Below are 25993 nucleotides of genomic sequence, written 5' to 3' on the forward strand. Positions count from 1 at the left end.
CATGAGAGATTGATTCATTCATGGGGCTTCTGTCTCAGTTCTTTTAATCCTGAAATTTCCTCTAAGAATCCTATAAATGTATGAGGGGAGGAAATAGCCTTCCATACATGACCAAACAGCAAAACATTGCTCCTGCTTTACCTACAGGGCAAGAGATCACTTGCAAAAACATTGCAAAAACATTGCAAAAACTTTGATTTCTATGAAACCCTTTAGCTGCTGAGCTGCAACACAACCTTCATTTCCCAAACATTCCTCCTTAGGTACCCAGCATCTCTCTAACCCAGCAAAGGCAATGTCTAGGGGACATTGAACTGGCACCTCCTTCTAAATCTGGGGCTCTGAAGGTAAAGGTGAGCATAAGAAAGGACTACATCAATGCAGTGCTCTATAGAGAGCTATAGAGCTATAGAGAACACAGGAAATGAAGAGCAGGGAAGAGAAGGACAAATTGGGAATATCTGTATGAGCTGTGTGTGCAGCACTGCACAACTTGCCATACAGAGATGCCTGCTACCTCTCCTCTGCAGAGAAGGAATCTCAAACACAGGGCTCCCAACATGCAACACCACATCGTTTTTTAATTCAGGATTTCCCCCTGCTCTTCAGGCAAGCTGGGGACCTACATGCTGAGATCACCTCCTGCAAGATGGAATTACTGAAAGAGCTTCCTGCAGGTCCTCATTAAACCCCAGTAATCCTCACAGACATGGCAGCTGGTGATAATACATTTCCCCTTTCTGCTTGCATCACTGATTATTACTCATTAGGGCACTTATAATCTTTATATAGAGTTCTTCTATGTAGCCTAATTTGCTAAGAAGTAATCACTCTCCTCCTCCCCTGGTAATACAAAATAAGGCTGTAAAGTGATTTCATTTGCTGTTTATTCCAAGGCTCTTCTTCCCAGAAGTTTCTTTCAGATGTTCAGCCTGAAGCCAGATACATTTGATCATTAGAAAATGTCTGAGACAAGCCCTATGTTTTACCCAGTTTTGTATGGAAAAGATCAGTAATTTAGAAAGCTTTACATCTCTCAGTTTACTTCGAGTTACTTGCCAAAAGAAATCTTTGAATTTCCTTCTTAAAAAAAAAAAAAACAGAACAAAATTCCACCAGTGCAGCACTGAAGAATTAAACTCTCCATACAGAGCAGGATAAAAGTAGTTTCCCTAATGCTCAGAATGAGCACAGGAGAGCAGGACAGCCACCTGCACCACATGCAGCAGCAGAGCAATGCCCTTGTGTGTCTGCCCAGAGCTGTGGCACCAGAATTCCTGTCTGGTGATCACACTACAGCATGCTCTGGCTTCTGGCTTTGGGTTCAGGGCTCTGCTGCCAACCCATTCAGGAGCTCCAGCACATCTCTCCACCTCATTGTTCCAGGCTTCCCTCAGGGAAAGCAACAAAAGACAGCCTAAACCCAGAGCTGCTATTCTGTGCTTAGACTCCAGTCCTGTGTGTGCAATCCAGACTTTAAAGACTCATCTCACTATAGATTTTCCAACAGCTTTTGGACAATAAATATGCTGGATGCTGAAAAGGTCACTGCAGAAATAATCACTGTCTTGCACTGACTACCACTCCCTATAAGTTGGTTGAAAGCAGGGAATATAGATTTGTATCCAGCCTTCCCTGTAATCCAAGAGTGCTCATGACAGATGATTTTCCTTCTGGGCAAGTCCAAGTCCTTGCTGAGCCCTCAAAATTTCCGTAAACACTCACCAAGGAAGAGAAAATGAATGACTGGATTGCAGCACCTCATGACACACAAACCTCAAAGCTTTAGCTGTTTAAAACCACCCACGCCAAGCAAAGGAATAGGCTGCAGTTACAAACTCCAAACAGCAAAAATAGTACTATTTAAGACAAAAGGGAGAAAATGTTTTCTTAAGAGTAGAACAATTCAGGCAGTTTGTATTTGCAAAAGCCTCCTTTTACATGGCACTGTGCTTCTGTTTCCAAACAGTCTTTCCATACTGCCATGAATTTTATATAATTACTAGCTAGGTACTGAGAAACTTAATTGTACTGTATTAACAATAGAGGTTTTGACTTCCTATCTAAAGGCTCTACTACTTTTAATTAAACTTGTACATTGTAACCTTGTTAAGCCTATGCAAATCTGACACTGTGAAGTTGGCTGTAATAAATAAATACTGGAGCCTCCAAACAAGGATACTGATAGAGAATTTAAAATAAGCTTTATTATCTTACACAACAAAGGTTTAACAAACAAACAAACACACAGAGTGTGGGATATGGTTTTGAAGACTGAACTTTGCACAATCCATCCTCAGTGTGTTTTCAAAGGCTCAATGAGCCACTACAAGTCTCCTTGACTCCTTGTTTGAGCCAAACAACAAAGTTTTCCATCAGATTTGCAGCAGATTGAGGACTGCAGCTCATTTCCCACAAGGCAGCCATGCAAACCACAGGACCAAGTGAGGTATGACACGACAGCACAGTAAAGTCAAGGAGGGAAGAGAGCATTGAACAAGATAAGCTAACCCAGACCAACACCAGCCATTCTGCCTGTCTCAGCATACAGGAACCAGGTTTGATTCAAAGGGCACTTTTTACAAAGTTATAGCACTGACCTAATGGAGCATCACCTAAACATCCATTTTCTTGAGCCAAGGCTGGATTAGTCCCAGAAAGCCAAGTTCTGATGCTCACACTTGCATGTCATGAAAGCAGAGGGAAAAGATGCCAGGGCAGGGCCAAACCAATTTTTAATGTTTTCCAAGTGCTTTCATGTCAGTCCCAGATCCTTTATAGTCAGTGTAGTAAAGATGCAGTCTAGTCCCAAACCCCGAGGGAGAATGATCCAGACATGCATGTGCCCACTGATTCAGCATCTGGAGCTCTCTGCTCTCCCAAACAGCTCCAATTATCCCCAAGATGATGTGAAGGGGCAGGTTAGGGTGGGAAAAAGCTGTATGGTCACCTGAGAGCCCTCCCCTTAACCTGGGCTGCAAGGAGAAGTTATCCCCATGGCATAGCATCCCCCTGCCCTCCTGCTCCAGACTGCCTGGCCAGCGGGATGAAGGGCTGTGCTGCAGGCAGCACATCTGGCAGGCAGCTCAGTGGGATGAGATTGCTCTGGGACAGATGGGACAGCAGGGAACTCTGCTGCAACCCCTCAGCAGTTGTCCCCTCTTGCCTTTACTCAATCTAAATTTGATGGAACTGATCATTTGGGTGAGGGCAGATGTCAAAGCAAACTTAAAGCCCCATGTGGCACTAGAGTTGCACTGGCTAAGAACCAATTTTGGCAAAGCATGGGGCTTTCTGGAAAGTGGAGCCAGGAAAATGACAAGTAAAGGGCCATGTGACTGTTCCCACTGATCCTTCCCAGTAGCCATTTCATTACATCACTATTTTCCTAACTAATAAAGGTCAAACTGTAATTTTTGTTATTTCAGATTTATAGTTTCTCTTGAATTAAAGGTATTCTTAAGCCAGGAAGAAGCAAAAAGGAGATTTATTTGCCCTACAGACACCATGGCAAATTTCAGTTCAGAATTCAAAAAACAAGGAAACCATTATTTCCACAGCCTTCTTAAAAAGGGAGAGAACAGTGAACAAGAAGCCAAGATTATTAGCAGGCAGAAGAAGAAGAAAAAAAAAATACAACAACAAACAACTTGAAGAAAAAGAGCAATAAGAGCCTTTGTTCCCAGGAAATCCTTTTAAAGAATTGAGGAGATTCCAAGCGATGCAGCTGCACTTCCTGTGACCTGCAGCGCTCAGATGGGAACACTGGGAGGGTCACAGCTGGGGACAGCTCGGTACAGCACACACATGGAGCTCAGCACAGGAACCCCCCACACCACTGGGACACCCTGGGCTCAGGGACAGGGAACCAGCAGCTTCAGAGCTGTCCTGCAAAGGGGACCCGCTCACGGCACATGTGGTAGCAGGATTCTCTCCAGACTCACAACCTGGAGAAAAGGCAGCTCCAGGGAGACCTTAAGCACCTTCTGGGGCTAAAGAGAGCTGGAGAGGGACTTATGGCAAGGGTAGGCACTGACAGGGCAAGGGGGAATAGCTTTAAACTGAACCAGTATGGGGTTACACTGGAAATGAGGAAGAAATTCTTCCCTGTGAGGGTGGTGAGGCACTGGCATACACTGCCCATGGAAGCTGTGTCTGTCCCATCCCTGAAGTGTCCAGTGGCAGGCTGGACAGGGCTTGGAGCAACCTGGGACAGTGGAAGGTGTCAACTCGGCAGGAGGGATGGAACTGGGTGATGTTTAAGGTCCCTTCTAACCCAGGCAATTCTATGACTCCTTTAGAGCAGAGTCAGCAGCAACAGGAGACAGCAAAGCTCTTTAACAACACACAGTTAGTAAAACACCACCTGGGTACACACACACCAGGGTTAGGTGTTTGTAAGAGAAGTATCACTAAGTGATAAATTCAATTCATGATGAACCACACTGCACTAGCAGGCTTCTTGCAAGGAAAAGCATTTGGAAATGATACAAGCAGCTACCCACACAATACACTTTTTATAAAGCACACACAGCCCCAGGAACATCACTTGATGTATTATTGATAGGCAGAGCCACTTCTGAGGCGAGATGGACTTTGAACAGCAGTGCAGCAGGAGGGGAGAGTACAGGCAAAGGGAATGACAGAACAGGAATGCCAAACTGCTGCAGGCCTTAGATAAACAGACTAATTGCCAGAGAGTTTGTCTGCATTGAAGAATTAACTCCAGCACTGTCCCCGACTTGCCCTCCCATCTGCATCTTGAATTTGAGCATGATGCTTAACTCCAACTGGCAGGAGACACAGGCAAATGTTTAACTAAGCATCACTGCAGGCAATCAACACCCAGGGACCCCAAAGCTCTCCAAGTATTCCCCATTATTTTCAACACAGCTCCATCATACTCCATGGACAAACTCAGGAAGTGACACAACATTTGTACACATATTTTTATACATTTGTTTTAAAAGTTTAGTGCTGTACATAATTACAGCAGAGCTTTCAGATCTCTTGGCATCCTTAGAAGAACAGTTACTGCTATCCAGAGCAGCATCCTTCCTTCAAAGGATGCCCAAGATGTTTGACTCATTTGAGAGGGGCCAGCTCCACTGGGACACACAGCTGAGAACACCTCTCTTCAGCCACTCACCATGGAAGAGTGGCCAGATAACTATTCAGTATTTTGGGCACACAAGCCTTTCACTGCTAGCAGGAGTCAAGTTCAATATATGTGGGCGAGATCACTCGAGCTTAACTCAGTTCTGAAGGACATCAGCATGAAAAAAATGGGAGGAGAGGCTGCTGGCCCCTGAGGAGCAGGAGTGGGAGGCAACAGTTATGCTTGCCTATAGCAAGGAGGCATTTCACCCCAGCTGAGATGCCTTGAGCTGGAAGCTAGCCAGAAAGCCCAAATAATAGCCCTTCTGCTCACAAAACCACCCCTGAATCTTGATGGTTCACAAGCTGTCTGGAACACAGTTTTAAACTCATTTAAAATACAATGAGGGGAATATTTCCTGCTTCTCATCACTCAGAGAACATATTAAACCAATGTTTTCTTCGTTCCTGCTTTGCCTGGGTTTCATTACTCATTTTCCAGCTTTCTTCAAAACTGACAGATTTTGAAATACAGGGGTTTTATTTATAATTCTTTATTTTGTCACTGCACAGGATGCCATTAGAAGTATGCAATATTTAAGCATTGCATATGCACAGCTATGAAGGTTTTGCTTTTACCTTGATTAAGCATTTGCTTTGTTTCTTTAAATCACCCAGCTTGCATCTTTCACAGGAAATTAAATTAACACAAAGTATCTTTTAATAATCATATGAGCTTTCCAGCAATTCAATTTGCAAAATGACAGGCCAACATTCTGCATCACAATAAGCAGTTTATCAAGCTGCTCTGATAGAAGATCTTGTTCAAAGCCTTGTCCAGAAATGCAACACTACCTCCTACTATGTGCAGTCAATGACAGAAAACAGTTATGAACACACAGCCAAGCACAGGCTTTCTCTTCACAGCATTAAAATCTGGAAGCCTCCCTCTCTACCAGCTATGACCCAACTGAGCTGCAGCTCTGTGAAAACAAGTTAATATCAACCTGCTTTATTCTGTTTTCCTGAAAAACACACTGAACTCTTCACATGCCACTGGACTGGCAGTGCCTCCCCAAAAAGTGTTGCTCTGCTCAGAGAGGACTTCTGTCTGGCTTTAAGAAGCTAGACAAAGCCTTGATAGCAGGAAGGCAGTGAAAACAAGGAACACAACTTATCCCAGCCTCAAAGGCAAAGAGTGGTGGAGTTAAGAGCTCAGTCTGGTCCCATCCACACAGCAGCAGCTCCAGCATGAGCACAACTGGCTTTTCTGCAAACACTGAGACATGGGGCATACTACAAATAAATATTCCTCAGGGCAGAAAAAAAACCAAAGCATCATCAAGTGAGACTTATGGGACAACTACTTTCACTCCCAGGTTCATGGGCTTTAGCCTATTTTTAGTAAGCAGCCTTTGCAGATGCCAAAATAACATCTCTCCCCCTCTGTACATACACAGCTGGACATGAATCTCCATAGCCTGGCCAGCAGCATCTGCATTCAGATTCACAGATGTGAATTGCAATAGGAAGTCGAGGGGAAGCCCCTTCTTTGGAATTCCAAACACAAGTAGTTAGTATGGTCCAAGTGCCAAGCATACAGCCCATGGGAAGGAGGGACCCCCAAGCACAGAGTTAGAAAGTTCCTTCCTTGCCACCAGCAGTATTTCCTTGATCCTTTATTCCTAAGCAGAGTTAAAGAGATCAATATGTATGACTTAAAGACTGTAATATAGAATTGCTCCTTTTCTCCAGGCTGTGTTTGCACACAGGATCACAGCTAAGAATCAGTGTCCCACTCAGAAGCTGCCATCAGAGCTCTGCAGAAAGGCTGCAGGTCTATTTACAGCCACCAGACCAACACAAGCTCTGTAGGGCAGGAGAGGCAGCTCCTTCCCTTGGAGAAGCACTGCTGCATTCCTGGGCTGCCCTGCAGTTTCAAACTCCTTGGCAGCATCCAGCCCTCCCCACTCCCAGCCTTACAAGAAGCAGGTGGCACTGTAAACCCTCCAGAGGAGCACAGTTCAAAGCCAGAACAAACTCATCTGCAAAATTACAATGGTCCATCTCTTGCCTCCACTGCTCCCAGCACACCTTCCTGACCAGGCACATCTTTGTACACTTCTTGTTCTTTTAAAGACCTAAAAGCCTCACTGGGAGAAATTTGTCCACTCCAAAGACATGAGCCAGCAAAGCCCCACACCTCTGGGAGCTGTCTCTGGCTTCAGCCAGGGAAAATCATTCCAGCCTATGATGGCTCCTTAATGCCACCACTGCTGGAAGGCTCAAAACACCCTCACTCCATGCTTGGAAAAGGGGGCAAGGGCCAGAGCAAATCCCAGCAACACATTCTCTCACTGACCTGGGGAATGTCAAGCTTCCCATTGAGAGTCTGGCCATTCATTAACCAACCTCCAACATTTCCTGAGCCCCACCAGAGGCTCTGCAACAAGAATAGGGCTGTCACCCACTCACTGGAAAGCTGCCCTGACCAGACTGTTCTCCCCTGCATTCCACATCCCTGCCACGTGCTCCATGGCTATGGAGCACCAGGAGGAAGCTGGCAGACAGACTGGCATACAAAATCCCATCATGTGGGCAAAGCAGCTCCAGTTTGGCCCATTGACTCCACAGGGAGGAGTTTGTAGGTCCACAGATTCACCTTGTGTAGCCCCATACATTTTTAGTTACTTTAGTTCATCTTCAGCACTCCTCTGCCTCCCTGTACCCACAGTCCCCTCCCAAAAATCTGCCTCGTTTCCCACAAACGCCTACACAGTGAGCTTGGCGTACTGGCTTGTCTCAAAACCTCATCAGGCCTCAAACAGGGACAGCCAACTTTTAGAGGAGGATTCACGCTTCATTTTTCATACTCTCAAAGCTATGCAACATGTTGAGTCTGTGCTGTAACCTCCTGTTTATCAGGGAATGACTAACAGTTTAATTTGGATTAATTTCACGTATGGCTTCTATCAGACCCAGCAGAACCTCTGGCTGCCCTCACACTTCTGTATAAACACCAACAAAATCCAGGCATGAGGATCTAGATACCAGAGGAAAACATCTGCCTCCAAGCTTTGCAGCACAGGCAAGACAAGAAGGATTGAAGGAAGGACACCACAAATTACAGCACTCTAAATTTCCCTGTGTGCCTGTGGGAGGGCAGGGACAAGCACTGAGAGGATGGACCCTCTGGCAGGTGACACTGCCAAGTCCAAAAGCCAGCAGGATCCCTGTTAGTGGCTAGTTTCTTTTTTCTTTTCTGTCTTTACTCAGAGTCAGCATGAAGCATGAGAGACAGATTTTTGTGTTCAGACTTAGTTGTTTATTGATTTTTATCTAAAGTATAGTGACTTTTACAGCACTTTTAGCTAACAAGCTAAAAGCGAGAAAATGGAGCTGTATCTTGCTCTTTACAAGGTCTTTTAAAGCCTAACTATCCAATTAAAAGCTAACATCTGTATTATTTATACTTTAGAATTAATGGCCAAACACCTGTGACCTGCAGTGTGGTACTTTTTATCCAAGCAAAAACTATTTAAAACCAAGAAAATAAGGAACAAGAAGGAAGAAGAGCCAACGCCTAAGAACCGCCATCTTGTCCCATACTTATTACTATATTCCAACACCCAAAATTCCAAACCCTTCACCATGTGATATTACATACTTCTACCCAAACTCCACACCAGTGATTCCAACTCCATCACTCAATTTTGGAAGCCTTCTCCAAGGCTTCAGGCCAAAAGCAGTGCCCCTTTTGAGGGTCAGTGCCAGAAAGCACAGAAAGTTCAAAACTCCCAGGCTTTGGGGTTCCAACAGGTCCCGTGCTCCACAGCAGCTCAGGTGGGCTCTCACCACTCAACAAGCCCAGTCCAGTCCTCTGCATTCCCTGGGGGACCTCTTTCCTTCCCCTCACTGCCATGCCCAAAGATTTCAGCAGCAGGAATCCCACCATCCCTTCAGTACCAGGGTGTCCTCCTCCCTTCCCCAGCCATCCCACTAATAGCTTGACCAGAAAAAAGGGCATCAGCAAAGGCATCTCCAATTAGATCATCCATCCTGGGTCTCCATCTCCAACCACCTCTTTCTTCCAAAAACACATGGCAAGTGCAATACAAAGTGGAACTCTGACTAGAAGCAGAAATGGCACTTTCACTGGCTCTAGCAGGTATTTAATGAAATCACTCCTATTTCTCACCCTGCTTATAGCAAGTAACACCTCACCCACAAATGGCTCCACATTTTAGGGCAAAGACACAACAAAGTAAGGCTGAGAAGGAAGGTGGTAGGACCCCATTCCTTCCTTTTAACACAGACAAACAAAAGACAGAGTCCCTGTTTTGCTCCTAAATGCACACTCTGCAGGAGCTACATGAACACAGCTGGATCTGAGGAATGGAAATGTTGTTCCTCACCATGTGCAACAGCAAAACCAGGCCTAATTACCACAGCCATAGGAAAATTATAGAGAACATTTTTAGTAAGAAGAGAAATTAACTGCAATATCACAGCCAAATTCCAATTTAGCATCAGCAGTCCAGCTGGATACACCGTCCTAAACAACTGGGTAGCCAATCCCAAACCACCACATGTGCTGTAGCTTCCCTACCCTTTTTAGTCACAGAAGGAGCTAAGCAGGGAGAGACCAAAAAGAATCATCAAAGTCCAATTCCTGGCCTGCACAGGACAGCCCCAAGAATCACCCACTGCACCTGAGGTTGTTGTCCAAACACTCCTGGAGCTCTGGCAGCCTTGGGGCTGTGACCATTCCCTGGGTTCAGTGCCTGACACCCTCCGGGGAAGAACTTTTTCCTGATATCCACCCTAACCCTCCCCTGGCACAGTTCCAGCCATTCCCTGTGTCCTGTCCCTGTCACACAGAGCAGAGATCAGAGCCTGTCCCTCCTCTTCTCCTCCTGAGGAAGCTGCAGAACTGCTGTGAGCTCTGACCTCAGTCTGCTCTTCTGCAGATGAACAGACCAAGTACCCTCAGCTGCTCCTGGTGCAGCTTCACCTCCCTTCACCATCTCCCTCCTTTGGATACTCTCAGAGAGCTTCACATCCTTCTTATATTGTGGCTCTCAAAACTGCAGAGTCCTTCCCCTTCTGAAAGAGGCACAGAGATCCACCAGATATTAAGGCAAACCCCCACAGAAACATCCCTTTGTTTCAACTCCTGCATTTCCAGGTGCCCCAGACTCAGCCCAGCCCTGCCTAAACAGGGCAGGTCCAATTCTGCCTTCTGTTTTTCTGCTGCCATGCCCCAGAGTGAGGCACACACACACGCCAAGCACAACACCTCTGTTCTGACAACTGCATTTCCACACCAGCACCAGGTTTCACCAGGAGCAAAATGACTTCCTAGGACAGCACAGGACAGAATGTCAAACAGCTTCTCTGCTCAGAAATGCAACAGGGAGAGACATCTGTTGCAAGAAAGCCAAACACACAGCAACTACAGTTTTTGTTCCTCATATCTCTGTGTTATTTTCACTGGTGAACGAATAAATCATCATTTAAGGCAAAAGCAAGATTTCCAGTTGGAGGTTATTTACTTTCACCTCAATCACAGCAGCCCTGGCATGCCAGATGATGTACAAGCCAAGCAGCAAGTGCTCACATGCTGGGAACTGTTCAAACAGGAATAATTTAATCTTTTTGTAGTCTCACCCTGGCTAATTTGCCACAAGCTGTCTCTTTTCAGATGCTACATGAAACACGAGAAAAAAACCAAGCTGGATTAAGCTGGTCCGTTTACAATCAGTTCATCTACAGAGAGTACAGGTCAGCTCATTTTCTATGTAAAACAAATTCATTTTTTTCAGCTTCACAGGGTTTAAGGAACAAGAATTTATTGCAGTAACCAAACATTGCTCACCGGACAAGCGTGCAGCGATTACTTAACTAATGCAAACGATTTTCAGTCTGCGTGCAAGGAATGCATGGGATAATTCCAGGGCACTCTCTTCCACCAGCATTTTACAAGTACTTTTTAGGTAGCTATGGAGACGTTACAGCCTTTCTCATTTTGCTGTCATAACTAGACAGCTATTGATTTCTTTGCAAAATTCCTTGGAAGAGTGGGGAAGGGAGGGGGAGTTTCAAGCGCCGTGAGGTCTGAGAGCAACAAGCTGAAGAAAATAGGAACAGATTTCAGATGGAGACATCAGCAAGGAGGTTCCTTGCAAAAGATAGCCTTGAATCTGGTCCTGCTTTGGTACTTCTGCAAAAAAAGGAGGTAAACATACACACATGCAACAGGGATTGTCTTCCAACAAGCTCCAAAAGGAAAAACATTTCCAGCTACCACTGCCATCACCCTGCACAAAAGGAGGCTCTCCCCAAGGCAGGCTGTGGTTTTGCAACAACACAAATCTCTCTGGAGGCATGGTGAGCCTCCATCCTCATGGTCATGCTGGGCTACAAGATGTTTCCCTCTCCCTGTGAGCAGGTTACATGGAAGTCTCATCCCTGACACGCCTATCAGGTAATAAGTGCCTCCTCTCCACCCCCACCAGGCATTCCAGCTTTGTGATGGACAGGATGGACAGCTCTGCATTTCACTCTCCTTGCTTCCAACAACAGCCCAAGAGCTTGCTGTGAGCTCAGCACTTCTGGTCCTTAGCAGAAATTCTGATTCTGCCCAAAATGATGCTGACAGAAATGCTTTTCACCTTATTGACCCTTTAAGATAAATCATACCTGCATATGCAGATTTAAGACCACACACTGTGAGAGAATCTGAAACATGAGATACTGACCTGGAAAACTCTGTGTCACACAGATAAGGACGTGCAAATAATCATGGATTTAGGTCTTGTTCAGAAACTCCCTCAGTAATGAGAACAACAGATCAGGCTCTGAACAGATACTTCCCTTTGGATAAAACAGAAAGGAAAGCCTGTTCAACCAAAACATTTTTCTTGAATTCACTTTAGACCCAGCCACAACAATGGAGCCAGAACCTGCAGAATTATCTCTACTACAACCTGCAGGAAGTTTACCAGCACCACCCTGAAAACAAATCTCAACCTTCTCATCTCCATGTTGCATTTACAGCCCCATGACTGCTCACCAAAAAGACACTCTCAAGTTCTACTGCAAATGGAAAGAGAGAAAGATGCTGCTGCAGAACAAACCCATGACTGCTCTGTCCTCCTAATGCCCATCCAGATATGCAGCAACATCTTCAATGCTGCTTTTTTAACTCTTGTCAGGGCTTGAAAGGGGGGAAGAATTAATCATCCTCTAAGCTCCCCAAGAAGCTGAGGACAGGCAATGCCATTGGGAAGCCCCAGGACTTACCCCATGTCACAGCCAGCTGCTCTCAGGTGTTTCCAGCACCCCAACAGTGCCAGCAGCATCCCAGCACTAGAACAGTACAAACAGTACAAATCTGGTAGCACTACCCACCAGCTGCCAGCAGCAAGCCATGAGACTGCAGTGTCCCCATGCCATGGGGCACAGTCCCAGCCTCAGCCACTGCTGCTGGATGGCTGCATGTCCCCCCCAGGGCTCTGGGGAGGGAGAGGGGCACATCTGCACCCCAAACCCAGCCACAGTCCTCCCACTCACCCAGAGCAGGGCACACACCTCCCTAGGATCCCCAACACCTCACCAACACAGACTCTAGTCCTCCCAAGAAGGGGGGCAGGGAGTGGTGTAACTCCCCCACAGCACCCAAATTCCTGCTGTACATCCTAAAGATATCCCAGAAAATACAGTTCTGTCCAGCACCATCAGAGATTGCAGTGGCCCTGCCCAGCACAGGAAGTCCAACACCAACTCCACCATGAGTGTGGAAACCTCTGAGGAGGTGCTTTTGGTTAGGACCTGTTAGTTACAGGTTTCACATCCAAGAGAAGGTGGACACCAAGGTAAGCCACTATATGTTCCTTCTGGAGGAGAAGAAAACAAAAATAAACCAAACAAAAAAAAAAAAAAAAAAAAAAAAAAAAAAAAGTCCAGCCTTACTTTATAAAAATACAAAAACCAAATTCTTACAGCCAATTTAAGCTCAGGCAAGAAATATAAATATGCATTTCTGAACTTTCCCCTGTGATGTTTCCTTTACAAACATAACAAATTAAAAGTGCTGTCACAAATTAAACCAGCTTTGGTTAAGTGGAGGAGAAAAAAAATGCTGATTGTTCTAAGATCCAACTGACAAGCCTTTTCAAGTCTGCTCCAATGCAAAACCAACTTCCCAGGGATTTAAATTAAGAGTAAAGAAATATTTTCCTTGGCTTAATCCTGGTTTGGAAGCAGGACAGAGGATACTACAACAAAGCCAGCACCTGAACCGACCAGGAGCCACAAGGAGCCACAAGCCTTTCCTGGAGACCAGCTGCTCAAGACACCCACCTCTTCTTCAGCAAGACCCTTGCTCCACTGTGCAAGAGCTGTGGGCAGCAATGGGGAACACCCAGTGTGCCCTGGCTGCTCCAACACGTCCTCCCCTCCCTCTCTGTAGGCCACTAACACAATGACACTGGATGATGCACATTCAGGTCCAGAACAGACATCTGAATTTGGATCTTGAGACAAGCCAACAGGGCTCCTTCAGCCTCCAGCTGCACTGTGGAGGTCCTCCCTCGCTGCACAGATGTCCCCAGGGTGCAGATCACAAAGGACTTGTCAGCTGTGGGATGGAGCACCTTGCTTTTCCTGGGGAGAATAAAATTTCTGTCTGGTTCTTCCAAAGAGAGCTCTGTGTACCATCCCTCCCCCACCACTGAACAACTCTACCAGAGATGCTTCCAGTGCACGAGGGAGAGCAAAAAGGCTGAGCACCATGGCCATCAAACCACCACCTCCCACGTGTTTTCCAGCTTGGAATGCAGGTTCCAGCACCAGGAATGCTCCCTGTTCCCACACAGCCACAGCTTCAGCCACACCCCAGCCCTTGGCTGCCCCATCATCCTGCACACAGCAGCTCTCCGAGACAGCACACTCTCTCCGAAGGGATGAACCAAGATGCATCCATCCTACTTTTAGCACAGGTCTAAAACCAAAATCAGGAGAACAGAGGAGATGGATAAATCAAAGACACAAGAAAATGTTCCAAACTCATGCAAAACACAATCACCCAGCTGACATCTATGAGTACTCACTCACCCTCACACTGAGAGGATCCCAAGGCATTTGCTCCCTTTCCCTGTCTCCACAGCACTTCTTCCATAGGAGCAGCCCACCTGATCCAAGCCTAACAGAGAACAGACTCTGACAGACTCCATATGGCCAGAGGGATTTTTACCAACCCATGGCAGAAATAAAAGGACACAGCAAAGCTGTACAGAACCCAAGATCACAAGGGCTACAACCACGTGAGATCATAACTATTTTCAGAAACACACCAACAGTTCAGGGTGTTTTTACAAAAAAGATACTCTTCTCACCTGCTCTCAAAGACAAGCATTAATTAGCAGCACCACACTCTGCAGAACCTTAATTTCATCCTACAGACATCTTCACATGCCAAACTCATGACACCCAAAAACCAGCCTCCAAACAGGATGCAGGTTCTTCTCCCCATCTCTTACACCCTGCATGACCTGGGCTAGTCTAAATAGCTAACTTCCTTCAACGGTGCTCACACCTTTCCCATGTTTCACAAAGCCTGTATTTCTGTCAAAACTTCTTACCTGGTTGTAACTAGTGAGTACACAGACTTTAGAGAGAAAATATGAAGTCAAGACTCAGTAAAACAGCCTGTGTTATTCTGGACTCTGGACATACTCAGCCCACAAACCACAAAGCTGGGAGAGAACCAGACCCCCATGGCCACACCTGCTGACAGAGCAGATGGACAGCTGTGTACACAGCTGCCACAGCACCAAGGAACTGCCCTGCCTCATGCCCAAAACAAATCCTAGTGCTGACTGGGTAAATGCATGTATGTTATTTCTGTCCTCCATTACAGAGCACAACAAGTGAAAGATTTGAGAATGAGGAGGTTGTTTTTTTTGTTTTGTTTTTGTTTGGCAGTTTGTTTCCTTTTACAGTTATTTTACAATTATTTTTCTGTTACAAATCATAAATTGTGTATGTTCTCTCTTCACAAACACTGCAGTGCCCATGAACTATCTGGGTTTAATTCTACACTGACATATAAAATATACCCTGTTTTTCCCTATGCTTTTGCTTCAGAACTGATCAGCCTGAGACAAGGCAGAAAAGACCAGACCATTATAATTTCCTCTTCTTTTCATGTGTCTGTAACAAGAAAGAAGGCAAAGTTCTTCTCCCAAATCCACCACATTTGGAGCCATGAGAGCTGTTGGATTTAAAAGATGCTGATTCACACTAGTGGTTATCAGATGGGTTTTCCCATCTGTGACACAATTCAACAGCTGTCTGGCAGCACAGAGATTCTCCACTTTGGAGCTCAGATGCTGCAGCAGCAGGCTCAAGTCTCAGCCTTCAGCTCTCCACTAATATTTAGGGAAAAAGTCTATAAGGAAAGATGCAAATGCAAATTATTGCATCAGCACACCTGACCTTGGAGCCTTTTGTGCACAGGTACCATTTGGCAAGGGGATTTTATTCATGCAAGAGTTACAACACTGTGCCTGCTGGAACAGGGATTCCCATCAAAATGTATGCCAAGGGCTGCTGAAAGTCACTGGGTTTGTTATTTTTATCTCCCCTCAAACACCACAAGCCAGACACTGCTGAAGTGGCCTCTGGTGCTGCTCCTTGACACAACCTGCACTGCTTAATGAAGCAGGGCACAGAAGGGAACAGGAGCATGCTCACCTTACCACAAACAATTCCTGCCAGCCAGCAACACTGGTGAGGAGCTCTCTCCAGAAGCATCAGCTCTGTCAGCACAAAGGGACCAAGCACTCCATGGCAAGAGCTCACAGCACACACAGCCAGCAGGTGTGTTGGTTTGGTAAGGCCAGACTACACAGCCCAACATCTCCCAAGCTCTCCACCTGCCTCCCTCACAGCATTGCTCCAGGCTGGGGCAGCATCCAGTGCCCAGCAGAAAAGGACCTGGAGGTGCTGTCAACAGCAGCTGAACACGATCCAACACCTGCTCAGGTGGGCAGCAAGGCCAGTGGCACCTGGGCTGGTCAGCAGTGGTGTGGCCAGCAGGAGCAGGGCAGGGACTGTCCATCCCCCTGTCCTGGGCACTGCTGAGCCCTCCCCAGGTGCTGTGTCCAGTTCTGGGCCTGTCACTGCAGATGGACACTGAGGGGCTGGAGCGTGTCCAGAGAAGGGAACGGAGCTGGGCAAGGGGCTGGAGCACAAGTCTGATAAAGGGAAGCTGAGGGAGCTGGGAAAGGGGCTCAGCCTGGAGAAAAGGAGGCTCAGGAGGGACCTTCTGACTCTGCACAACTCCCTGACAGGAGGGGGCAGCTGGGTGGGTCAGGCTCTGCTCCCAGGGAACAGGGACAGGACAAGAGGAATGGCCTCAAGCTGTGACAGGGGAGGGTCAGGTTGGACATCAGCAGGAATTTCTTCATGGAAGGGGTGGTCAGGGATTGGAAGGGGCTGCCCAGGGAGGTTTGGAATCCCCATCCCTGAAGGCATCCAAGCAAGACCTGGACGTGGCACTCAGTGTTCTGGGCTGGGTGACAAGGTGGGGATTAATCAAAGTTGGGCTCATGGACCTTGGAGGTGTTTTCCAACCTAACAGATGCTGTGATTCTGTGATAAATGATAAAGATGACCCAGGCAGGGGCAGGGAACAGAAAGGCTTTACCTACAATGGGCTGCAAAACCTGCAGCTAAATATAGTCCCACTGAAGAAAGAAATCAGCATTTTACACAATTGGTTTATCTTGGCCTTTTAACAGAAACAGAAGGACAGCCAATGGAAAAAGGAGGAAGCTTTAATCCTCCACACTTTCCTCATGTACTGCAGAAGTCACAGATGAACAGAGTGCTCTGGAAGCTAAAGGACACCAAGAAATTGTATGTGCCCATAGCAAGGGCAATACACAGCATACACAGGGCAAGCAACTGAATGAATCCAGTGTGATGACTGAATTTTTAATTGAAAATTCCATCCTTTAAGCACAAATAAAGTACTATTTTGGCAGCAAGCACTACTAGAAAAGTAACAAACAGCCACTGTCTTTAGTATGAGCTGAGTCAACACACAGGTCAATTTATGAGAGAGAGGAGGTGGAATAAAAAGGAGAGAATGGAAAAATGCATCATTCCCTACATCTCAAGGTATGTTCCCAGCTGAGCACCCTCCCTAGGGAGAGGGAGATCCAAAGCAAAGATCCCACCACAGACCCACTGGGAGATGTCAGGACTCATTGTGACCTCTGCTGAAGTTGCCTCAAATTGAAAACACACAACAAGTGCAGGTGACAAACCCATGGCAAGAGAAACACTGACCTCCAAGAGGACCAAGTTTTCATTCTGGATTAGATACTGACTTTTCCAAACATAGAGCAAAAGATGAAATCTCTGCGGAATAGCACAGAGCCTTTTCTGTGTGATGCAAAGGTTAATTCTGGTGAGCCAGACACCTCCAAAGAGCTACCTGTGATTTCTGAAGGTGTCTTTAAATGACCATTCACTCTGTCTTCACTCAACCTGGGTGAGAATTTATAGTAAATGCTAAACAAACATGTGGGCATAAACACCAGCAGTAAGCATGAGGCAAGGCAACATAGTTCACCCCTCCTGGGCTGGATTCAAAAGCAAAGTCACTAATGGGATGACTAATAGGATGACTAATGGGATCTCACAATTACTAATGGGGGAAGGGGCTCACTATTCAGCCTAAGTACAGGAAGGTATTAAGTGGTTTTAGTTATGAAGGTATTAAGTGTTTTTATGTATCCTTAATGCACAGCTGCATGAACACAACAAAACCTGCCTGAACCTTCCAATAAACCTGCTCCTTGCTTTTCTAAGTTTACAGATGTGGTTTGGCCAGGCAGATACAGGTCAGATCATAACTGCACACTTTAAAGCAGCCACATAAGTTCAGCTTTGCTTTGAAGCCCTGACAATCACCAAGGTAAGTACAAGAAGAAGCTCTCAGATATACCAACCTAACCTGCACATCACCGTTTAGCAGCTGAGGTAAAAGTTACCAGCACCTCCTCAAGGAAGGGCAGCAAATTCAGCAGTGGCACAGGGGCTTTACTGACCACCCCTAACACCTCAGGATGTTTTATCACCCCCCAAAATCCTACCTAATATTTAGGCTCTTACTTTCTATGATTAAAACTACTGCAAAACAGCAGACTCCCCATCCAGAGGCATTTTGGGGCTTTTGCAGCCCTTTTGAACCACCTCAGGAGTCAGCAAGATGTTTTTGGAACATCTGTCCCAGATTTGGGATCTGGTCCCCTTTCCGTGCTCCCTCCACCTTTCCAGAAAAACAAATAATACAAAAGGTAACAAAGAAAATCATCAGTCAGATCCTCAAAGGAGGAAACTAACAGGAGTTTACAGCAACTCCCTTGTGCTCAGCAAGCCAAAGGCTGGTTTGATGCAATCACACCACCGACAAGAAAGTGACTAAACCTTGGTTGGTTTCAAAGCTCTCCAGGGGAAGGATTTCCACTGCACTGAAAGTGTTCCTTTAAGTGGGGAAAGAAACATCAGAGAGCCCCCATCGGGATGGATTAAAGAGCAAAACCTCCTGAAGGACACGGCACTGAGCACCTCATCACACACAGCCCTGCCTGTCCCCAGGCACCCTGAGCTGGCAGAGAGCAGTGACCAGACTTTGTCCTGCTCACACCGGGAGCAATGGGACCAGACCTGGCAGCACCACCTGGGAGCCTCAGCCTGCTGGGAATGGCTGCCATGGCAGGGATGTTAACAATCATCCCCTGCTGCCAGGGGTCACAGGCAGAGCCTCCCCATGCACCTGCACAGACAGTTCCAGCATCACCCCTCTGCTCCCTGAAGTGTGTGTCACACTGCACTGGCAGCACAACCCAGAAAGGAAACAGGACTCCCATCCAAGTAGGAAAGAAGATGGAATTCAACACAGCTCCTGCCCCAAGTGACATCCCTGGTCTCCAAGCACTCCCCACTGCATGTCAGGGACAGCAGGAACTTTCCTCACCCAGTTCCTCCTGAGCCTGGGTCTGCTGCAGACACACGAGCACAGGACAAACCAACCTCAGCGTTCCCCAGCACAGCTCTTACACCCAGCTGCAGCAAAGGGATGAAATCCCAGGGCTCGAGGCAGGAGAGGGGCTGCCCAAGAGGGAACCTGCTCCTCAGGGCCCCTCACAGCCAGGCAAGCAGGTGGGGCTCCTGCTGCCTTCAGGGAGGAGAGAAGCACCAACTCCACACTCCTGCCATGGGAGCATCAATCCTCCCGTGTGAGCACCATGGCACAGCACTGACAGCACTGTCACTGCCAGGAGCTCATCTCTGATACAGCTGCTCAAGAAGCTGTGCTAAAGCCAGAACTCCACTGGGATGGGTACTCAGCTCATCTAGGGAGTGCTCTGGCTCTTCATGTCTTAGTGATGTGAAGAAGTTAAGGGGTCAAAATCTTTGCTGTGCTTGAAACAGAGATCATCCTTCACCAATGTAAATCCTCAAGATACAGCTGCTCCCTTTAACAGAGGCAGTAAATCCCGAGCTGACTCTCCGGGACACCTTCCTCCCCAAAGCTCCACGGTGTAAGCATGGAGAATATTCCCACTCCCATTTCTGCTGTTTGCTTTCTGGAATGCAGCGACCCTTGCATTGCTCAATGTGCTGCCCGAGCACTCACAGAGCCTGCACACGGTGCTGCTGCAGGGGCTGTGCTCGGGCCAGAACAAGGAGAGCCAGCAGAGCCTCCGAAGGCTCAGGCACAGCCAAGCCCAGCCTGCAACTCTTCCTTGTGTTCCTGCTCGCTCACACGGGGAGCACACACGTGTTCCAGCACAGCCAGTTTAACACCAAAGCTCCCTTCCCCCAGGAACAGCCAGGGAGGTGTAAAGCACCTTCTTACAGCTCCAGCTGCCCCCCAGCCACGGTGCGAGCGAGCACAGCTATCGCAGCTTCTCCAGTACAGCTCGAGCACAAACAGACCTCGGAAAAATAATTACAGGATGTAAGAACCCCAGGCCTTAAATCAAACCACATTTGTCAGCTCTACATAAAACTAACTGCAGTTTCACAGCACCAGTGCCTGAAGCGTCCTACTAGAGCTGAAAAGATTAAACCGGAGACCGCCAACCTCTGCCCAAAACTTCCCGAAAAGTTACGTCAGGTCCAGCACAGGAACAAGGCACAGGAGGTCGCGAGCGCCGAAAGCACTGGGAGGAGGCACGGGGACAGGGACACACAGCGGGGACAGGGACACACAGCGGGGACAGGGACACACAGGGGGACAGAGGGTGGCGGGATGTGGCGGGGACACGCAGGGGGACAGGGACACGCAGGGGGACAGAGGCTGGCGGGCCGTGGCAGGGCAGCTCCCCGGTGCTCCCCGCTCGGGCACACGCGGCGCTCCCGCCCCCGGGCCCGCCGGTCCCGGCCCCGCTGCCGGGGGCCCCGGGCCATGGCGGCGGCAGAGGAGGAGCCGCCGGGGCAGAGCACGGCGGGATCCCGCCGGGACGCGAAGTTGCCGCGGTCGGCTCCGAGCGGGCCCCGAGAACTTCTCTTACCTGCGGCCGAACCGCGCTGAGCCCTCCCGGGGCGGCCGCGCCTCCGCCGGCTCCGGGCAGCCCCCGCCGCCGTCCCGCCCGCGCCTCCGCTCGGTGCCCGCCCCGCTCCGCCCCGCTCCGCCCGCGGCCCCGGGACCGGCCCCGAGCCGCCGCTCTGCCCCGCCCGGCCGAGGCCCCGGGACCGGCCCCGAGCCGCCGCTCTGCCCCGCCCGGCCGAGGCGCCGCCCGCCGCCGCTCCCGGGCCGGCCATGAGGGAGCCGCCGCCTTCCCGGTGCCCCTCACGGGCCATGGCAGCATCGCTGGGGCCGGGCGAGTCCGCAGGCTGAACCTCACCCCGGCACGGAGGGACACGGCCAGGCTCCAAACACCCGCAGGAGCGATGACTCTCCGCCTCCCTGGGCTGCTCTGGGGACCCGGCCGGCCCTGCCCGCTCGGCACCCCGCAGTGTCCCCGGTGTGAAGCAGCCCCGATCCCCCGAATCGCTCCCCGGCAAAGCCGCGGCCCTGAGCCCGGTGCTGCAGCTCAGGAGCACCCGGTGGCACCCCGCTTAGATAAATCTGCTGGGCGCTGTCAGGTTCTGTGACCTCCAGTGCTCTAAGCACTAACTCCGGAGCTCTACAGGCTCCTACTCTGGAGCTCTTAGGCTCCTACTTCATCGGGTTATCTTAAATAAGCAAAGCAGCTAATAGTTAAAAAGGTTATTTATTACAAAGCACATCTTATTACAAAGCACATCAGTCTCAACAGTACACAGACAAGCATTAGCAAAAAGCAATGGCAAAAGCAATGGCCAATGCAGTGGCAGTAGCAAAGCAAAAACCTGGCAATAAGCGAATGGCTAGATGCCAGAATGGCTAAAAGCAAGTGACTAAAAGCCACAATGGCTAAAAGCAACAACTCTCCCCAATACAAACTCTTATATAGGGTTTTTCTAATAAGCTAAGATGCAAACTCTGACCACCACTCCTTAACCTATTAGAATTCTAGTTTCTTAGCACACCAGGTTACATATAAAACTACGCATACGACATATCTTGTTCTATCTAATAAATGTAAGCAATATTCCTACTGTAGCTCTATTATGTCTAAGTCCTGTCTACAACTGTGGGCCTGGACCCTCCACTGAAGATGTCAGTAAGTTTCAACCTTCACTAGAACACACTTTGCTACTGTGGCATTTGAAACCTTTCACTTACTAAAAGCGTTAGAACTCACCCTAAAACTTACTAACTTAAATGTCTCTTTTATGTGTGAGTGGCTTAATACACTTCAATCCATCCAAAGTCTTTATTTCAATTCCTGCACTCTGGTTTCTCTCTGGTGCAGGGTTAATGCAGTGATCCTTGCTACATTCACAGAGCATCACTCTCATTTATACAGTGCAAGGGACTCAGTGTGCTCCATCAACAGCCTCTCAGCCACACTAAAAATTGGATTTTGGCTTTGCCAGCTCCATGGCAGAAAGGCCGGAGATGCTGCTCTTTCAGGAGTGGAGCCACACAAATAACAGACCAAGGGGTGCAGCCAACTAACTCAGAGTTTAGCTCAAAGCTCTTCCTCCCATCCCTTCTCCAAGAGCTGGGTTAGAGAAAACTTTTCATGTTCTCTTCATGGGAAAAGACAATTTGTGGGTACTCTGTTTCTGACCACAACATGCAAGAAAGTGGGAGGTTCCATTCAAAATAGAAACATTATTGGTTGAAACTATATGTTGAAACTGTAGGTTGAAAGCAAACATTTTGAATTCCCAACAAAAATGGAAAGGCATAATTTGCTTTTTCAGCACAGTTTGCAAAGCAGACAAGTCGATCCAAAACACTTTTTTTTTTTTTTTTTCTGGTAAGTTACCAGCTTGTCACATTGGCCACACAGCTTCAGTGTGTCTCAGGACTGAGTTTTAGACTATGAAAAAGAAAGGCAGTTTAAAATTACCTGGGTTTCTTTGGTACCTTCTAGTGCCTCTGTTTCAAAACTTTGGTGCCTACCTGTGGTTCTGATGCTCTGCAGTTGGTCTTTTTATCCATCTTCCTCAAATTTTCATCAGTTTTCCAGCAAATGTTACCAGCTTGCTGTCAGCTGATGGGTGAGTGCTGATCACACTCCAGGTCACGCCAGGCTGAATCACAGGGATCCCACTCCAGCACTCCATCCTTCCTGAAATGGACTTGGACTTGCCCAATAACAAGCACTCAGAACAAATATGGATCCACTATTCTTCAGCCTTTGTTTTTTGAATTGAATTTTCTGTTGATTGAGTTTTTTGCACTTTGAGTTTTTAATTCAGAAAGTGAAGATCTTTATTAAAAACCTGATGCAGAAGGGCTTCATTTGTCAGGATTACGTGAGAGAGATCTTTCTGAAAACAAATCTTAGCAGCCAGAACATTTCAAACAACTGCTAGGATTCTTTCATCGAAGAAAATACCTTTGCAAGTTAAGACAAATCTCTGATAAGGCTTTCTGGTGTGCTTATCTCTCATCTCCCAGAATACTTTAGCCCTTTTTGCTCCAGGCTGGTTCTGCAGGAATGGTTGATTTTCTTCACCTTTGTGAAAACGCAGCAGGCTCTGAGAAGGCAAACAATTTGCTGGTTCCTCCTGTGAAGGCTTGGGGAGCTTACAAGGAGTAAGAGCATTTTCCAGCATTGTTCACTCCTCGAGGATGTGAAGGAATAGAGCTTTTCCCTCACTTTACACTGGGAACATGCACTGTCTCCGTGGTTACAAATCAATAAGTGGCATTAAGCCCAGTACTTCAAGAGCTGTCAGGCATTTTGAAGGAGCAGTGTGAACTTTCTTACAAGATTTTCTTTGGGCAGTAATTCCCATCTCCCACACACTCACGGCATGGTACAGCCAGGAATAATGTCTAGTGCAGTTAATTTTCAGCTGGGTCAGTGGGGTGAGCAGATGAGCTCCAAGATCCCTGGCACAAAGCAGATGATTTTAAGAAAAAATTCTTCCATATCAGAGTGCTGAGGGTGCCCAGAGAAGTTGTGGATGCTCCCTCCCTGGAAGTCCAAGACCAGGCTGGATGGGGCTCTGAGCAACCTGGGATAGTGGAAGGTGTCCCTGCCCTGGGCAGGGAGTGGGAACTGGATGATCCTTGAGGTCCCTTCCAACCCAACCCAACCCAACCCAACCCAACCCAACCCAACCCATGCTATAATTCTATGATTCTATCAGTGCTAGCCCACAGGGAAGGCACTGAAACACAATAACAAGCCATGTACATCACAGCCAATTTTTAACAATTTTTGTAAATAAATTCAGCACTTTGTTGGGCCCCAAAGGTTTTCCTTTAGACCAAACCCATTCCCCAAAAATCAATAGCTGGAAGAGCTGAGGGATCTCCTTCCCAAAGAACAATGGTTTCCCACCCAGGTTGTGCATGAGTTTCACTTCTGGACAGCTCAGAGAGAGGACTCAGTGAGTCCCTCTTTTTATTCCCAGCTGAGAATTAGCCCTGCAGCTGAGCCAAGGTGTTCTCAGGTCAGGGCTCCACCACCAACTCTGCTGGCACAGTTGTGTCAGTCAGGGCTGGGATAAGATCCTCTGAAGGCACAGCTGTGCCAGCAAAAGCACCTTGTGCAGATGGAGGTAAATGCAGAGAAAAGAGTGTTTTTGTCCTGGGAGCTTCTTTCACACGAGGAGCTGGAATTCACTCTCAGCAGCAGCACAGTTCTACTCTTAGAAGCCATTATTTTGGAAATGTTGCTCTTCTGACCAACTATTGTAGCTGGGCTGTCAAAGCTGTCCTGCCTTTCTGCTACTTGAAGTATCCTGACTGTTAAATACTCAACAGTGCAAACTGTTTTGGCCTTGAGTTTTGGTACGACACCATGTTCAGTCCTGGGACAAAGCACAGCAAAAACAATTTCTAGCTGTAAAATCCATACCTGAAACTTTCTCCCCATGTTTAATTTCCCCTCCAATCTCTTCCTAAAAAGGACAGGAGAGATTCGGTACCCAAATGATTAATAATCCAGAGCAGCTAAAGTACAAAATGGTCCCAAATTGTTCTCCTAGAACAGTCAAACTTCTGACCTCAGCTGTCCCATCCCTGGCTCTTCCCACAGTGTTTGAAAACACAAAGAAAAGCCCTGCACACTGAACCTGCTGCTGAACTGATGGAAGAGATGCTGTCCTGTCTTGGCTCTGCTGCAAAGTTTCTGGTCTAAAGTTCCTCTGTTCTGAAGTTTCTAGTTTCAGCCCTCCAAAAAGCAGAAGGCCCTTTAAGAAGTGACCAATCTGCCCCAGCACTTGAGATTGTTTCAAGTGCCCAGTTTCGGTTCCAACCCCTGAAAATCAAGAAAAAGCAAATTCTAGTTCCTTTTTGAATGGACAAGGAAGCTTTCTATAAAATTTCACTTTTCTCTGAGGGAACAAAAGTAATTAGCTGCAGAAACCTCTCCAGCATGAACACTGAGAATGAACCTCAGAGATGTGTCAGCGTGGATCTGGACATCACAAAGAGCAGTGTTACAAATCAGAAGATGCTGCATATTTTATGTAAAATGTGAGCAAGAGAAAACCTCCTGACATGAGCAGGAACCACATCAGGCTCAGCTAGAGGAATCCATACCATGGCAATAGCACAGCTGCTTGAAAAGATTGGGTGTTCCAGACCATTGTCTTCCCATTACCCTGAATCATTGCTGTCATCAAAAGCAGGAGAGGAAAGGTTACACTTCGAGAAGGTTTTACATTCTTAAATTTCTGCAAGCATACCAAGCATTTTTTTTCCTCTCCCTGGAGGTCTCCCTCTAAGTAATTTAGGTATAAGTGCACCTTAACTGGGCTGAAATCCTCATTAGGTTCACTTGTTACAGCATTCTCTCAATTTCAGTATCAGCAGATAATTGTTGCTTACACTCAGGAGAGGATTTCTGGTATAGTCAGAGCTCGATGGAGCTGAAGAGAAGCCCTTTGGGTACTCGAAGTGTTTAACTTCAAACACAGGACAAAATGTTCACCAGAGGAGTCAGGAACTGGCATAGAGGTGCCAGCAATAACTTTTCCTGGTAGCCCCCACACTGGAATGTCCCAGATAAGCACTTCTCCACTGAAATGCACACACGTGGCTGGCACAGCAAGGCACATACCCGAGCCTGTGGAGCACAGCAAAGTGTTATCAGAGCAAAGCAGGCGTGCTGGATGCAGCAGGACATAACAACCCTACCAGAAATTCCCTTTGTAGCATCTGCCTAATCTGGAGGAGACTTTCCTTCCAGCCACAGCCAAACTCACCCCTTGCACAACACTCACAGTTAATCACAGCTGACCTCACTGCCACCCTTCA

At 47.5% G+C, this 25993-nt stretch overlaps 1 protein-coding gene across 5 annotated transcripts in view; it reads right to left on the bottom strand.

Annotated features, from left to right (window-relative positions):
- Positions 1 to 20779, bottom strand: part of PPFIBP1 (PPFIA binding protein 1) — a 99524-nt gene extending 78745 nt beyond the window's left edge. For all 5 annotated transcript variants that reach the window (XM_056511024.1, XM_056511015.1, XM_056511008.1 and 2 more), the window contains exon 1: positions 20694 to 20779. The gene's annotated coding sequence lies outside the window, so the exon portion shown is untranslated. The remainder of the gene's footprint in view (positions 1 to 20693) is intronic.
- Positions 20780 to 25993: the final 5214 nt, after the last annotated feature.

Source organism: Oenanthe melanoleuca, chromosome 1A (genome assembly GCF_029582105.1).
Source record: "Oenanthe melanoleuca isolate GR-GAL-2019-014 chromosome 1A, OMel1.0, whole genome shotgun sequence".
Lineage (NCBI taxonomy): Eukaryota > Metazoa > Chordata > Aves > Passeriformes > Muscicapidae > Oenanthe > Oenanthe melanoleuca.